The following is a 16,396-nucleotide window of genomic DNA, read 5'->3' on the forward strand; positions in this document are numbered from 1 at the left end:
AGCCATGAATATGTTTGACTAGTTGCTGTAATCATTAAAAGATATCTCCATAGGACCCAACGCATGTATGTGGATGAATGAAGAGACTTGATTGCAAATCGCAGACAGCAGATCTACCAGAATGCGTAAAACTTTTTACAAGATGGCCGCCGTGTGATATCACAGGTATTTTCTTCGTGTGCTAACTTATTTAAGCTTTCTTTGTTTCGTATACTTGCTGTAGTGTCCGCTCTTGTCGCACTACTGAGTATTAGCGTCTCAGAAGAGCTTGTTCTTGAAAAAACGTCGTGTTATCTGAAGTCCAGATAATCACGACATAACCCAAAGTTTTGCGTGACATAAACACAAAAAATTTCATTCAAGTTTTCTTGATAGTGCAAAATTCGTTAACAAAAGGAGGCTACTAATTTCATTAGTGTCTATTGTCGCAATAAAAGTGTAATTGAACGTTTCTAAATCGTATTTACCTAACACACTTCGTCTTGTTTACTAGTTAGACGCGATCTAGGCACACATTTTCAAAGTTGTAAACTTTAAAAACCTGACCAAACACGCTTTATATGTAAAATTTCTAAAAGCAAAGTAATTACTAATTCATTCTTCTCTCATTATATCTCTAGATCAGTAGAAAAACAACTGCACATAAGACCTTTCTATTGTTTTTTGTTTACATACAGCCAATCTCGCGTCCTTGACTAATTTAAAACATTCTTTAAGCTTAATTACTCTTTCAAAACTGACCATGAAGGAGCTGTTACAGGGTAATGAGTAGAGGGATTTGTTGCCAATCTTGTAGGAAATATTTTCTCTGGTAGGGGTGGGGTGGGGGAGAGGGAGATGCAATGGGGAGAACTGCAGAGTATGCAGTAGGAACATTTTGATTGGGGAACAGGAAATGAAAATCTGTGCCCTTCAGGCACATTTGGAGGAAGCAAGGAATGATCTCATAAGGATCAAGGGAGACAGGGGGGAGGAGGGTAGTTGAGAACTGGCAGTTGATAGGAGGATAGGAAGAAAGAGAACGCGATCTGACAACTTTATCATCAACACCAAAAACAGTATCTGCTACTGCTAGAGTTAAGTGGAGAAGAGCCTCAGGTAGAACATGTGCAGCGCAATTGAGCTGAGGGCAAGAAGCCTAGGAATGTACAAAGTGTTAGGGAGAGGAAAGTGCTTCTGCTAGGTAGTGGTCATGGGCGAGGTGTGGGCCCTCAGCTACAGGAAAGTTTATGGGCAGCGTACGAGGCCACCAGTATCTTCAAGCCAAATGCACGTCTAAGTCATGTGATAGAGGACTTATGGGCTTTATGTAAGGATAATGGGTGGGGTGGGAAACAGTTTGGACAGGCATGGGGCATATGACATATGTGGTGACCTTGACAAGGTAGCTTCCCTGACTCATGGCACCAATGTACACTTTGTTGAGCTGTTCTGGTGTCATGATCGGCCACACCTTGATGGAGCTGTGAGGTGAATCAATGTGGGTTTAGGGATGGCTCTGAGGGCAGCCAACATTGCTCATGTTTCTATGGTGACCGTCGGGACTATCAACAGTTGCGGTTTCACTAGCCATGGCCTACACCTAAACAGAACTGGAAAGGGAAGATTGGTACAGCTGATTCATGAAAGTATTGGGGGTGGATCTAGTGCCACACATGGTCAAATACCTGTTGTCATGGGTAGGAAAAGTAAGTCTTTTTTAGGATAAATCCTGACAACAGGTTCCCCTGGCTAAATATTATCTCCAGCACTTTAAAAAATACTGAAACAGTCACTCACAAGACAGACTTAAACACCCCAAATATCACACATATCAGAAGACTCAACAAATAACAAATAATTGGAAAGAGTAACATGGGGCATTTCAAAGGATTAAAAATCCTCCATGAAAACGTGAAATCAATAAAAAATAAAATACAACTATTACAAGTTGAGCTACAATCTTTGAAATGCACAGTAATTTGCGTTACTGATCACTGGCGCACGGAGCAGAAATGCAACATGTAATGTTATCATAGTATGAAAGGGCAAACTCTTACTGCAGAACTGCTTCAATGTGTGGAGGATCAAGCATTTACATCAGAAAAGGAACACAATTCAAATGAAAACATGACTTCAGTACAGTAAGTGAAGACAAACACTTTAAAATATCAGCAGTTGAATTAACAGCGCTTGATATCACCAAGAAATTAATCATTTTATCTGTGTATAGATCTCCCAGTGGTAGTGTGGACACTTTTTTCAATAAATTAACAGAAGTTCTAGATAAAGTCTCAAGTACAAAGGTCAACACAATTCTGTCTGTGGACATTAACATCAACACTAATACGATAAATGAATCCAGCAGCACCCTCATAAATATCCTTCAAAGTTTTGGCATGTCCCTATTTTTCAATAGTGCAAAAAGTGTTACTACAATGACTGCATCAGTAATTGACCTTATGGCCACAAATATCGACAGGGAAAAATGTAATGTAACTGTAAAAGATCTTGAACTATCAGACCATCTCTGTTAAATAACAACAATAAAATCAGGCATCGAATCATTCCCTAAACTGCAAGCCTACAAACGACATCTTTCAGAAATGAATGTAAAACATTGTTCAATGGAACTAGCAAAACAAAGCTGGGATGAAGTGTATATATAAACAAATGTGAATATGAAATTCTCTAAATTCTCCATATTTTTTAAACTTAACTCTGAAACGGCATTTCCAAAAGAATGGATGTCTGTATCAACATCTCACAAAAACAGATGGATAACAGTAGGTATTATGAAGTCCTCCCAAACAGTTAAATACCTCAGTTCCATGGAAAAGAGTTGCAATGATCCAGCATTCTTAAATTTCTATTGTAGATGCAAAAAGATCTATAGGAAGGTGCTGACTGATGCAAAAAAGTCATTTAATGACAAAATAATCTATAATACAGATAATAAAAGCAATGCAGTCTGGGATGTTATAAAAAACGAAACAGGGAGAGGCAAACAAACTCACAATAACATACTGGTAAGGGAGGGGGGATAAGATAATAAATGATCCACAACACAGCAAACTATGTAAATGAGCATTTTTCAAGTACTGCAGAGAAGTTACAGCAAAATTCCCCAAAACAAATAAAATAACACCTGTAAATTATGTTGCCCTAAACAGAATGATGGTATTTCCAACCACAAAGAATGAAGTCAATAAAACTGCTCAAAAACTAAAAATTAAAAAGTCAGTAGGCTTAGATGAAGTACCAATGTGTGTACTGAAACAATGCATAGAGATTATACAACGCCCCTTAACATGTATAATAAATGAATCCTTCACATCAGGGACATTCCAAGAGCAGTTAAAACCGGCAAGAATTGTACCTTTGCTAAAGAAAGGTAATGGAGAGGACATGGAAAATTACCAGCTTATTTCCCTGCTATTACCATTATCAAAAATAATAGAATCAGTTATGAAAGACAGATTAATGTATTACCTGAATAAATACAATCTTCCAAGCGAATCACAGTTTGGTTTCCCAAGTGGCAAAAATATGGAGTCAACCATAGTAGAAATCACAAAGATAATAGAAATCACAAAGATTGTACTTGACGCTCTTGTCAAAGATGAATGTGTCACAGGCATATTTTTGTATCTTTCTAAGGCCTTTGATACAGTTGACCACAAGATTCTATTAAATAAATTAGAATCATTAGGTATAAGAGGGTATGAGGTAACGGGCGAGTTCTGGTGCCCTGAAAATATTCTAAGTTCAGAGTTGGCGTGACCACGCTAGGGAAACGAGAGAAGTAAAATTGCTAGTGGTTTAGAAAAGGGAAGGAATGAATTTGGAGCGAAGGAAATATATAATGAATTATTTTGGGATGAACATGAGATTGAGGGATGGATAGAAGAGGATGTGTGTACCCTAGAATTAGAAGAGAAAGGGGAGAAATGAAAAGCTGTTCTAATTTGTAATTAGTGGTAATAATATTGGAAGGATCATTCATATGTTTATTTGAGGATTCATTAATAATTTATTAGTTTATTGTGGCACTGTATGTGTGCAGGAGGGCCAAGCTTAGGCACTGAGGGTGCGTGGAGGTCAGTGACCTCATGGATTTAAGTACAATATGTATTGGTCCTTGCTTTGTATAAGAGTGTGGCAAAGATTTAGTGGTTAATTTGAAGAGTATTAAAATTGTAATTGTATGTGCACAAATTCTTTGGTGCGTGGATTTAGGAAGGATTTATCAAAGTCAATTAAATAGAACTTGTGGGAATTTGAGCTTACTGTGATTCGGTCGCTTGCCTTGTAACTTTGTTCCTAAAGTATCGTTTTCCGCTGGAGGGAATCCTTAGCGAGGATCTTGGTTGGTTTTTGGAAATGGTTTGTTGCCGGGTTTCTACTTTATGTTTTCGTTGTTGACAGATTTGTCACGATAAACGGTGGATCTCGGAATTTAGAGGCAGACACGATTTCTGCGTGGCACTTGGTCAAAATATTGATCTGAGTTGATCAATACTTCGTGCTAAAATCCATGGGAGCGTGTGTAGTGCGACGAAAAAAAAATTAGTGCATGAAGGAGCCTTAGTGCTGAGTGAGTCCCACAAGAAGTGCTTAAAAAATCACACATACGTAAAAGTGCATTTAAAAATTTTATTTCTTTTGGGAAAATTATTTATGCATAAGTGAAATGCTGGCATTTATTTAATGTTCCATTTCGTTCATAATTTGTGTTGGTTTAAGTTTATTTCGAAATTGATGCTTGTTTATGCATAACTGAAATGCAGGCATTTATTTAATATGCCATTTCGTTCATAATATGTGTTGGTTTAAGTTATTTCGAAATTAATGCTACTCCACACCCCTACAAAAATCTTGTAAACACTATTGGCCTGGCATTTTAATCATTTAACTCTGTTCTTAGAAATTGGTTTTATATGTACTTGAATGAACATTCTGGCAAGCCAGAATAGTAATAAGTGGAGGTGTGTGAGATAACAGGTGAGTTGTGGTGCCCTGAAAATATTCTAAGTTCGGAGTTCGCGGTTGTGTCCTGGGGCCTCTCTGCGGGCCGCAGCTAGTCGGTGCCGGGGTCCAGGCCGACCACGTGGCTGGGAATTCCTTGGTGACGTTGTGTCTATGAAAGAGACTTGTAGCCGAGAGTGCCAAAGATGGCGGATTTTGTGAAACCATCATAGAAGACAATTCACAGTTCGTATACATATTGATAGTAGCCAGATGAATCAAGATACCTCAAAAAGAAACATGTACATTATCATTAATTGTATTTCGAGTGTGATGGTGTAATCAAATTTTCAGTATCTTTATTAGTTGAAAGTTTAGTTTCTGTCGATAGGTTATACAAGTACCTAGCAACGAATTTCCAAAATCTAAACGGTTCATCCGATTTTGTCGATCGACATGTTTTAAGAAAGCTATTGGTGTAAACTTAAATTTGTATAAACTACAGTCATGTAACTTGAGTAGTACATGAGTTATTGGAGGTCAAAGTGGCCGATTACTATCGATCGCTTCAGGCCATAAGTCGATCGACATGTTTTAAGAAAGCTATTGGTGTAAACTTAAATTTGTATAAACTACAGTCATGTAACTTGAGTAGTACATGAGTTATTGGAGGTAAAAGTGGCCGATTACTATCGATCGCGTCAGGCCATAAGTACTCCACAGTTACACGAAAAAACGGTAGCAGCATGCTTATAAATATATTTATTCACCTATGTCTTTGTTTGTATCTGATATATACTATCCATGAAGAAACGGATTAAATAGTTACAGTGTTTTAGAAAGCACAGAGACATTAAGTTATTGGCTCACCTTTTGTTTCTATTCCTTAGATGTATGTTTATTTGATTTGTTTATGTATTTAATAATGTGTGTTAGAGCGTGTTTATGGTCCCGCAATAGGAATATTTATTTAATTTCAAGTTATTAAATGTAAGTCCTGTATTTCGAATGTGTTTCAATATGTTTGTGAGTGTGCATTGGCTTGGAGACATGACGTGAGCACTATCGACAATCACAGTGCTCGTTGCTAAGGGAAGCGACTACCCAAGTGAATGGAGGGTGAGTTCTGAACAGAGCGGGGCGGGAGACAGTCGCACAAGATACGGAGAGTTCTGGACAGTACGGCGCGTCGGACGCACAGTGCAGGAAACAGTTGGAGAGTGGATCAGCTTGCATATGGTAGCAGGAGACAGAAATATTTCATAGTGCCAACTTGTGCACTTGTGAGATTTCCGTGGCTTCTGCAGTGCGTTTTGAAGTGACTATCTTGTGAGCTATGTTGTTGTTCACAACTAATTACGTGAAGTATGAACCTATTGTTTCCCTCTTACTCAACTTATATTTTATTTAACTGCTGGACCATCGACACCAATAAGTGTTTTACAGTAATAAAGACCATTCTTAAAGGCACTTCTGCTATTGTGCCCATCGTTAAAATAGTACCTGCAGAAGTTACTTAATTGCAATCTTTCATTTATAAATTATTATACTGCATTCAAAATCCGCAGTTGCCGAGTGATAGGAACGTTTGACCATTGATTCATGTGTATATTCATATTGTATACTGTAGACTCAGCAGTATATGGCTAGTAATGCAGCAACTACGTATCACAGCCCCTAGACAACGAAACCAGCCAAAGCTTTTAATATTTCAACTTTGAGTCTGAGGGTACGTAGTTGAGGGCCAGACTTTATTAATTGAAAGCCTGCAAGGGGTAGCTAAACAGGGCACAAGGAGCAGATATTACACATACATCAAATAGATCTAAACATTTAGTAAAACACTTATCAGAACCAAAATACATTAATATAGAGGTTCCGCAAGGTAGCATATTAGGACCAATACGAGGGAAAATTACAATGTTAATTAAATGTAAATGGCACCTGTAATAACTGTGTAACAAATGTAAAATTTCTAGGAATGAATATTGATTCTCAGCTGAAGTGGTGTGAAGACACAAAGGTACTTGCAAACGGAATGTCATCAACATGTTATGTCCTTAGAATCCTGTCATCACTATGTAACATGCAGTGTATTTTAGTTACATACTATTCATATGTACACTCAATTCTTAGCTATGGCATTCTGTTTTGGGGAACAAATGCACCAAATATGAACACAGTTTTCAAACTCCAGAAAAGAGCCATTAGAATCGTAGCCAAAAATGGTAGTCTAGCTTATTGTAAAGAATTGTTCAAAAGACTGAGGATTTTAACCGCTCCATGTCAGTACATTTACCAGTCAGTCGCACACATCAAAAATACCATTGGTAATTACGGCAGGAACAGTTCTGTCCATGGCCGTGGAACACTTGCCAAGAAAACATAAACATGAAACTCAAATCAGCGTTTCCTACCAATTAATAAAACTGTACAATAAATTACCAAAAGAGAAAAAAGAAATTGCAAAAATACACTTATTTATAAAAGCGGCTAAAAAGTTCCTGTTATGCAATATATTTTATATATTGGAGGACTACTTAGATAAAACAGAGTAGGAGTGTATTGGTCTCAGGATTTTGTACATTTCTTATGGCTTCAACCTAACGTTGCATTTTTTTAAGTTATTCGTCATATGGCACACCATCTACTGTGTGTGATCGTTCTCAGTCAACCATCATCCTCTCTCACCCATAACATAATGGTTATATTGCAGAAACTTGGCATCGAGATAGTATGTGTTACAAATGCTGTTTTTTGTTTTGTTTTGTTTTTAGCGTGCCGAAATATCTAATAGCGGCAAGAGAGAGTTGCAAATATCGGCTTAATACCACGTTCCTTAGCCGATACACTTTCTAAATTCGGTGAGAAGGGTGATTTTATCGCGAGCTTACACCGCTGTTGACGTGCACCCATGCTTTCGGTCTGTTATACACACCCCAACAATCACCATCTATATTCAGTGTCATGGTATGTGTGTGGAAGACCACTTCATTTGCAGGCAATACCATACCCCGATTTATATAGTATGTATAGTTTTTAACAACGGTATCGTTAGCGATAGCTGTATGTTCCCATACAATCAAGACCGCTTTTTATTCAGGGTTCAAATGCCTCTGAGCATTATGTGACTAAACTTCTCAGGTCATCAGTCGCCTAGAACTTAGAACTAATTAAACCTAACTAACCTAAGGACATCACACACATCCATGCCCGAGGCAGGATTCGAACCTGCGACCGTAGCAGTCGCGCGGTTCCGGACTGCGCGCCTAGAACCGCGAGTTTATTCAGGGTGACAGTAACAAAGTCGTTGCAATGGTGTATGTAAATTCTGGTCTCTTATTAAGGCGATTACATTTCTATTTCTAAGAGACACCGGTACCACTCTGGTTTTGAGACCGAGCGAGGTGGCGCAGTGGTTAGCATATTGGACTCGCATTCGGGAGGACGACGGTTCAATCCCGTCTCCGGCCATCTTGATTTAGGTTTACCGTGATTTCCCTAAATCGTTTCAGGCAAACGCCGGGATGGTTCCTTTGAAAGGGCACGGCCGATTTCCTTCCCAATCCTTCCCTAACCCGAGCTTGCGCTCCGTCTCTAATGACCTCGTTGTCGACGAGACGTTAAACATTAATCACCATTACTGGTTTTGTCAGTTCATAACCGAGGTATGGATTTGATGTGGAAAACTGTAATTTAAGTTTATCGATAGCTGTAAGGATGATCAAAGATTTTACTTGGAAAATTATGTCTGCTCATAAGAGGGGTATAGATATTGATATCTTCAGAGCCAAAGCCATCAGGCGAAGCTGTTTCCGATACAGCATTCATTGTCGAATGTCGCCATATTGGCGCTACGATCGTAATATTGTAGTTACAATGGCTGGTTTCCCTGGACAATGTTGCCTTGCTAGTGTTTGGATGAGGAAGTGAGTGGTTGGAACGAATTGATGTTTCTGGCTTAAGGTATGAGCTGTCGCTGAGCGGCGCAAACTGGCCTGGCACAAACATGCAGGTGACCTAACCGTGTCGCCCTCTAGGTGGGTGAATAGCTAACCAATATTCTCCATGTAAATATACAAAGATTCAGTATGGGAGAGTGTTTCTGCTGGACAGTTATTCTCTCCCATGTATACTGATCAGTTGACTGCTTCTACTGCCACTCTGCATATTTCCCACCTGTATTTTCTTGAGAGAACAGCGATAGTGATGTGTGTTGTGTGCATCTGTATTGTGAAAAACAAGTGTAAGAGATTAAACTTCCTGGCAGATCAAAACTGTGTGCCCGACCGAGACTCGAAGTCGTAACCTTTGCCTTTCGCGGGCATGTGCTCTACCATCTGAGCTACCGAAGCAAGACTCACGCCCGGTACTCACAGCTTTACTTCTGCCAGTATCTCGTTTCCTACCTTCCAAACTTCACAGAAGCTCTCCTACCGGGCGTGAGTCGTGCTTCGGTAGCTCAGATGGCAGAGCACTTGCCCGCGAAAGGCAAAGGTTACGAGTTCGAGTCTCGGTCGGGCACACAGTTTTGATGTGCCAGGAAGTTTCATATCAGCGCACACTCCGCTGCAGACTGAAAATCTCATTCTGGAAGTGTAAGAGATGTTTACTGATTCTCTAGACATGAATATCACAACCTCAGTTTACATTGTAAAGTGCAAAAGTGATATAGAACCTGTTATATCACTGATATAGGTATTCGTTAAAAAATTATAGTCGAACTGCCAGTTTCCTCTATTTTTTCGAGTTTTCATGTAAAGATCTTCTTGGACGAGTTGAGTTTCCAATTACTCCGTGGTTTGCAACCAACCCTTCCCACATAATGACCTTACTAAAGTTTCAGGTTTCAAGAGATATCTTTACCTTCGAAATTTTGCTGTGCAAGAGATTGGTAGCATACTAGCATACTGCTAAATGTCAGATATCAAGAATGATCGTTGAAATGGTATGATATTGTGGCAAGCCAAGTGAAAGAATAAAAAGTTTCATAAGTACGTCATTCTTTAGCATGCAAAATCGTATATTCCAGCTCATATCGGTTTCGAGATCGGTATATTAATTCACGACTGACGAAGAGTTTCTCGTCGACCGTCAGTGGATGCTTTTGTGCCAGGGGAACCAACCCAACCTTTGTACACCAGGTTCGAAAGTGACCGCCGTCGGCTAAGGGCACTCTGATCGCGTATCTGGCCAGCAAGTATGGGCAGAGTTGTCTCCTGACTGCTAGCTGCGGTGGATGACCGACCAGCCTCGCGGGAAATATCTAGTGCTGCGACTATATACTGTATATGTGTTTATGTTCTTTTTTGTGTGTGGGGGGGGGGGGGACTGTCTGTCTTAGCGGTATATGTGGACGAGTGTCTGGTGGTCGTTAGCTACGAGGACTGGAACGTTGCCAGCTATGTGGCAGGCGTAGTATACGGCTAGCAGAGCCTGTTCTTTTGATGGTGTCTAATCTCTGGAACAGTTCTCAAGCGAATGCCACGAAGTGGCTCCTTCATCTTTGTAATCAAATCAAAGTCCGGAGAGTATGGTGGATGGTACAGTACTTCCCAGTCCCATCGATGAAACAGAGCAGCCACAGCTTGCGCTGTATGAGCCCGCGCAGTGCCGTTCAAAATGACGGGTGGCTTGTGTACAAAGTGTCGGCACTTGTTTCGCAAAGCTGGTCGCAGGTGATGCTCCAAAAATGAACAGTAATACTGTGCATTAACGGTTTGCCGCGGAGGAACGTAATCCGTTAGGATAACACCGCCACAGTCACACACGAGAATCACCAGAACTTTTAGACCACTCAATTTGCATCATCAAAAGAACAGACTCTGCTAGCGGTATACTACGCCTGCCACATTGCTGGCAACGGGCTCTACACAACGTTGGAGACTACTTTGAAGGACAGTAACAGGTGCAAACATGTAACTTTTTTGTATCAGTTTTTGCCACTATTTTACTTCCAACCCTCGTATATGAGGAATGCAAAAGTGTTGATTTTGTATGGTGCAGGATACGAATTGTGTCTACTACATCGATATGGTTTGGTGGTACAATCGTTTGTGGTAATATAGCCTGACTGGAGATCGGTTTCACGCTTTAAAGTTCAATCTTTCCTCGACAGTAACAGAGCAGTGTAATTGAGGAAGTGTCTTTGGCGATAGTTTCCATATTTCATGATCTCTAGACCACTTTTGCATTGTTTAACTGAAAGTGCAAAATCTCGTAATTTGTATGTCTGCATAAAGTGGTGCGCAGTGTTCCCACACTGCAGAAGCAATTTGACAGATAAATCCAGAAGAACCAATCAGATTACTCCATTCACAGGAAGTTCCACGATGTAAGAGAGTCACAAGACATCTTTTGTTCGGGGTGTAGGAGCCTCCCCAGACAGGTTCGAACAAGACAGGGACAAGGTATCTACAGAAAGTTCTGTGATGTCTGAGGGTCATGTGATGTCTTCTTTGTTAGAGTGTTCAGAGACACGTCCAAGAACACCAATCTCCTGTGACTGGGCCAGATGGGATATTGTCCTCCCAACCGCCATTGTGGCTTTAGACCATCTCCAGACCAGCCGTAGTAGGACATAGAAAATTCGCGGGAGATTCCAGCCAATTTTCTCGTCTGTAGGACAGTGCATCGAATTCTGTTTGTGGTTTTTTGTTCACTATCTGTTGTCGGTTTCGAAATCGGAACTATTAGATATGTAATTGTTCTGATTTTCCTATCTGTGCTTAGACACCAGTGTACTTCAAAAATTGAAGAAAAAAAATTAGAGACTTAACGATGAGAGGGAACAGTTTGTTCCATCTCTTTACAATTAGTTTCTTTGTTGCATTATATTGAATATACTTCCAACATTTTTTTTTAAATTTAGCTTGAGTGAAGAAGTGGACTACCTGTTTATTTAATTCACAATTACATAAATGCACTTCCTGTCCTTAATCCCTCTACGTTGCCTTGGGTTAATTAACTTTGGGGTTTGTATTAAGAGTTCGTCAGTTCGTCAGCTGGTAGTGCCAAGGCACAGATGTGGTCACCCTGTAGGTAGGTTTAGTGCCAACCTAAGCTTGAAGTGAAAACAGCGGTGATGCACCTGTTTGCCAGGGGGTAGTTCGGGGTTGGTAACAGGTCCCCCTCCCCTCCATGTACGGGGAACGGCCGTTGAGACCCGCCGTGACAGTCACTCTTGGGGTAGCTGCTGAACTGAGCGGACGGAATCGAAGGCGATCTCCGTCTTTGCCGCCAATTTCACTGTGAGATGAGGTATTATGTGTTACATTGTTGTTAATCCGCTCTTTTTCAGGACTGAATTAGTTACCGTGTCGTTACGGCCATTCATTCATTTTTTGATAATTTTTGCCTGTACAATTAGTTTTCAGTTAGGGTTTCTTTTCCAGAGATGAGCGTGTGGGCTCGGGTTATCCATATATAGTGCTGCAATCACTTGGTGCCTTCAGCACACGTGAACAGCAATAGCTCTAAAAAAAAATCGTATCGTTTCACTTTTAGAAGCAGCGTTTTGCAAATGTTAAAGTAACCTGGGGCATTACCCCACCTAGTTAACTTAACACGTGGTCGTAACGGCTGATGAATAATTTAGATGACGATTCAGTGTGAAACCTGGTAGGAGACGCGCGTGTTTCGTGTGAGTTACTTAAGGTTCTAAGCGTGTGACGTAATTTTTTTAGGCCATCTCATAAATTTTGTTCACGGGTCCATGTAACCCCCATTTGAAAGCAGCATGTCCTAACTACTTTGATAAAGAATAGGTTCAGCGTGTGAATAACTGTATAGAATGGAAAGCAAAATGGCTCTGAGCACTATGGGAATTAACTACTGACGTCATCAGTCCCCTAGAACTTAGAACTACTTAAACCTAACTAACCTAAGGACGTCACATAGATCCATGTCCGAGGCAGGATTCGAACCTGCGACCGTAGCGGTCGCGCGGTTCCAGACTGTAGCGCCTAGAATCGCTCGGCCACCCCGACCGGCGAATGGAAAGCTAGACCGAACAGAGGGGTGAGTACAAAGAAATTAGCTGTTGTAATCGGTCACTCACGTAGTGCCGAATTGCACTGCCAGCGAGCTACCAGTTCCTTCTTGGAAATTAGTTAAGGTGAGGATGCTTGCGTGTGCTGTTAACTGTTTATTTGGGTGTGCCGTATTTCACAGGATGTTTTATTTTTTAAAGAATTTGCTTTCTTTTGTGTACATGGGAGACATTTGTGTCTGCTTTGTCCCCCGTTTTCCTGCCAAAAGATTTTTTGTTATTCGGTGCAAGTAGTAATCTTGGGTGCAAATTTCGATCACTGTCCGAGCAGAGGGACCACAAGGGCAGCAACATAGTTCCACCCTCTTTCCCATTGCTTAAGTAGCAACGAGATGCCTGTTAGCTTAAGCATCTTCAGTGCGAGACTAAACTAGAAGTTTTTTGACTTGGCTTTCTTTGTTGCAATTATTAAGTTTGTAAAGTTCCAGGGAATATAGATAATAAATGTCTTATAAACTCTATGTCATGAATTTAGTGGTCATTACAAACCCCAGTCCTGTGTAGTGAGCAATGTTATCAACAAAGTGGAGTCCTTATAGAACACCGAGCTTGGTGGCGCAGTTGTTAGACACTGGACTCGCATTCGGGAGGACGACGGCTCAATCCCGCGTCCGGCCATCCTGATTTAGGTTTTCCGTGATTTCCCTCAATCGCTCCAGGCAAATGCCAGTATGGTTCCTTTGAAAGGGCACGGCCGACTTCCTTTCCTAATCCGATGAGACCGATGACCTCGCTGTCTGGTCTCCTTCCCCAAATAACCCAACCCCAACCTTATAGAACATGTTAGAGTGTGGCATTTACTTACTTGCCCACTTGTTTGCTTGAGCTCTCCCCCACGTTATCCGTCTCGCAATTTGAACATAATAACTACATGTTGGGCTGGCCCCTTTATATTCAATCCTTCCGAGCATTGAACCAAGTGGGTAAGCACGTGTAAATGAGGCGCCTTGGCCACACACACATATGGCACACTCTACCATAGATAGAAGGAAATAGAGGAAGAGAGGGACAAAGGTAATGATACATAACCAGACGAAAAAATTGCATCTGGCGAACCCTGTGCCAGGATTATTTAACGAATGCTAGGCATCTTTTAGACAAGCAGACAGAAACATAAGTAATTTATGCTCTTTCAGGGACTTCTTTGTGCATTTTTCTGTGTCCATGTTCTTCGGCGTTGTTGTCGTCTATCCATATTCAGCGTTGTGTTGCTGTGAAATTTTTGGCGGATTACTTTTTTTTGTGCTCGGTTAATAATGTGGTATTAATTTTGTAGGGAAATAATTTGACAGCAATAGTTGAGTACATTGAATTTTGCGGAGTGAGTTTACAGGTGTCTAAAGTTCGTTAAGTGGCATCAGCATAATAACTAGGCCGCGAGCAAAAAGCTGTACAAATACGGCGGAAGAGAATTCGGTTGAGATACGTGAAGTGTCTGGGCAGTAAGGAAGCGTTCGTGACCTTGAACAGTCTACTGAGGCAGTGGCGCGCCACCCGACAATGAATGGGCCCCTACAGCCGAGACAGGCATTCCGTTGTGTGGAACGGTGTCCGGACATTGCCACGCTTTTACCTGCTCTGAAGTATTGGGCCCCTGTTCCCCCCCTCCTCCTCCTCACCCGCCCGCCGGTTTGCTTTCGAATAGAGGTGGGCCAAACGGTTATTCTGGAGTAACCGTTATCACAGTTCCAGTTATTCTTTGATAACCGTTATTGTTAACGGTTACTAATAACTGCCAAGTTATTTTTCGCTAGCAATACCGAATACTCCGAGGGGCTACAGTTAGATAACGACATAGTTGGAATCCATCAGTTTAGTTATCAGTATAACTGCGAGTAGTGTGAAATGGCAGGAATGTCGTATGAATCGTGTTATAACCTTAGCTTATTAACTCCGGGTACATTTTAGTTGATGTTAGAACGATTATTAGTGTTTCGTATTATATGTTTGTAGGTTATCGGTCGCTATTGAAATCTTATCTTCACAGCTGCAACAGAAAGTACGCGAAACTTCGCCACAGCACTGTTTAAGTAAAATGTTAACAATGTGCGTCTTTAAGTACGAAGTAACATGTAAACTGAGTACTGTAGGTTAAATTCGAATCTTAATTTCTTGTGCTGCTCACATAATAGAATAAAGTGTACAGCCTTGTAATACAACAAAAAATCTAAGTAATGCGACATATTCATTTACTCCTGTGTTGTAAAAGATAGTCCTGTTGGGGAAAGTGTGAGTACGCTAATCCAAGTTTTATGTCAGATTTGGAAACTGCTCGATTTCTCCAGCTACAGCATGTTTATAGCATATGAAGACATGCAGATCGAAAAGGTTGACATTGTTACATTTCTGGGACTACAACTCGATAATAAATTCAGTTGGGAAGGGCATACCACATTTTTTCACTCTATTATTTCATAAGGGAGCATATTCTGTGGCAACTCATCAAACATAGCAAAAGTTTTTCGCATGTAAAAGCGTCTAATAAAAATCGTTTGTGGTATAAATTCAAGAACATCATGTAGGAACCTGATCAAGGAACTTTGTCTTGTAACCACTGCTTCCTAGTATATTTATTCCTTAATGAAATTTGTTACAAGTATTTCCAACCAATAGCTCAATACATAATATCAGTACTAGAAATAGGAACAGCAATCTACATAAAGACCTAAAATCACTTACCTTGATCCAAAAGAGGTCAAATATTCAGGAACATGCATTTTCAATAAACTGCCAGCAAGTCAGCAACCATTAAAAACTTTGTTTCAGATCAAGCACGGTTTACAGTGTGTTTGACAGACTTTATGATACATAAGTGTCTGATTCCACCCATCATCAATATGTCGGAAATGGCTATTTTAATTGTGCTTATGACGTCACTACATACACATGGCAACGGACACCAAGATACATTTAAATAATACAATAACATCTCCCACCAAAAATACAATCAAACCAAAGGGACGATTGCGGGAAGTTGAGGGTTTTAGGGTGAGGACAAGCTAGTAAAAAAAAAAAAAAAAACCATGATCCCAAAACACAAAATGAAGAACAAAAACAAAAAAAAATACAGCATTCTGCTACACCAACAAAAATCTGAAGGATTCGGACACTTCCCTTGAACACTATAGGTCAACCATAGGTGACCATACCAAAACACCAATACCCACAACTAAAAGCACGAAAATTGGATTCGGATATTTCCCTTGACCTACATAGGTAAACCTCAGATGACGATACCAAAACATCAACATGTACAACTATGAAAATGGGAATCGGTCATTTCCAGTGACTATATAGGTCCACCACAGCTACTGATGCCAAAAACCAACACCTACAACTGTGAAAAATAAAACCACAATCCCAAAAGTCCACAAATCAATCATCCCTACATAAATTAAA

The sequence above is a fragment of the Schistocerca gregaria genome, chromosome X (genome assembly GCF_023897955.1).
Source record: "Schistocerca gregaria isolate iqSchGreg1 chromosome X, iqSchGreg1.2, whole genome shotgun sequence".
NCBI classification, from domain to species: Eukaryota; Metazoa; Arthropoda; class Insecta; order Orthoptera; family Acrididae; genus Schistocerca; species Schistocerca gregaria.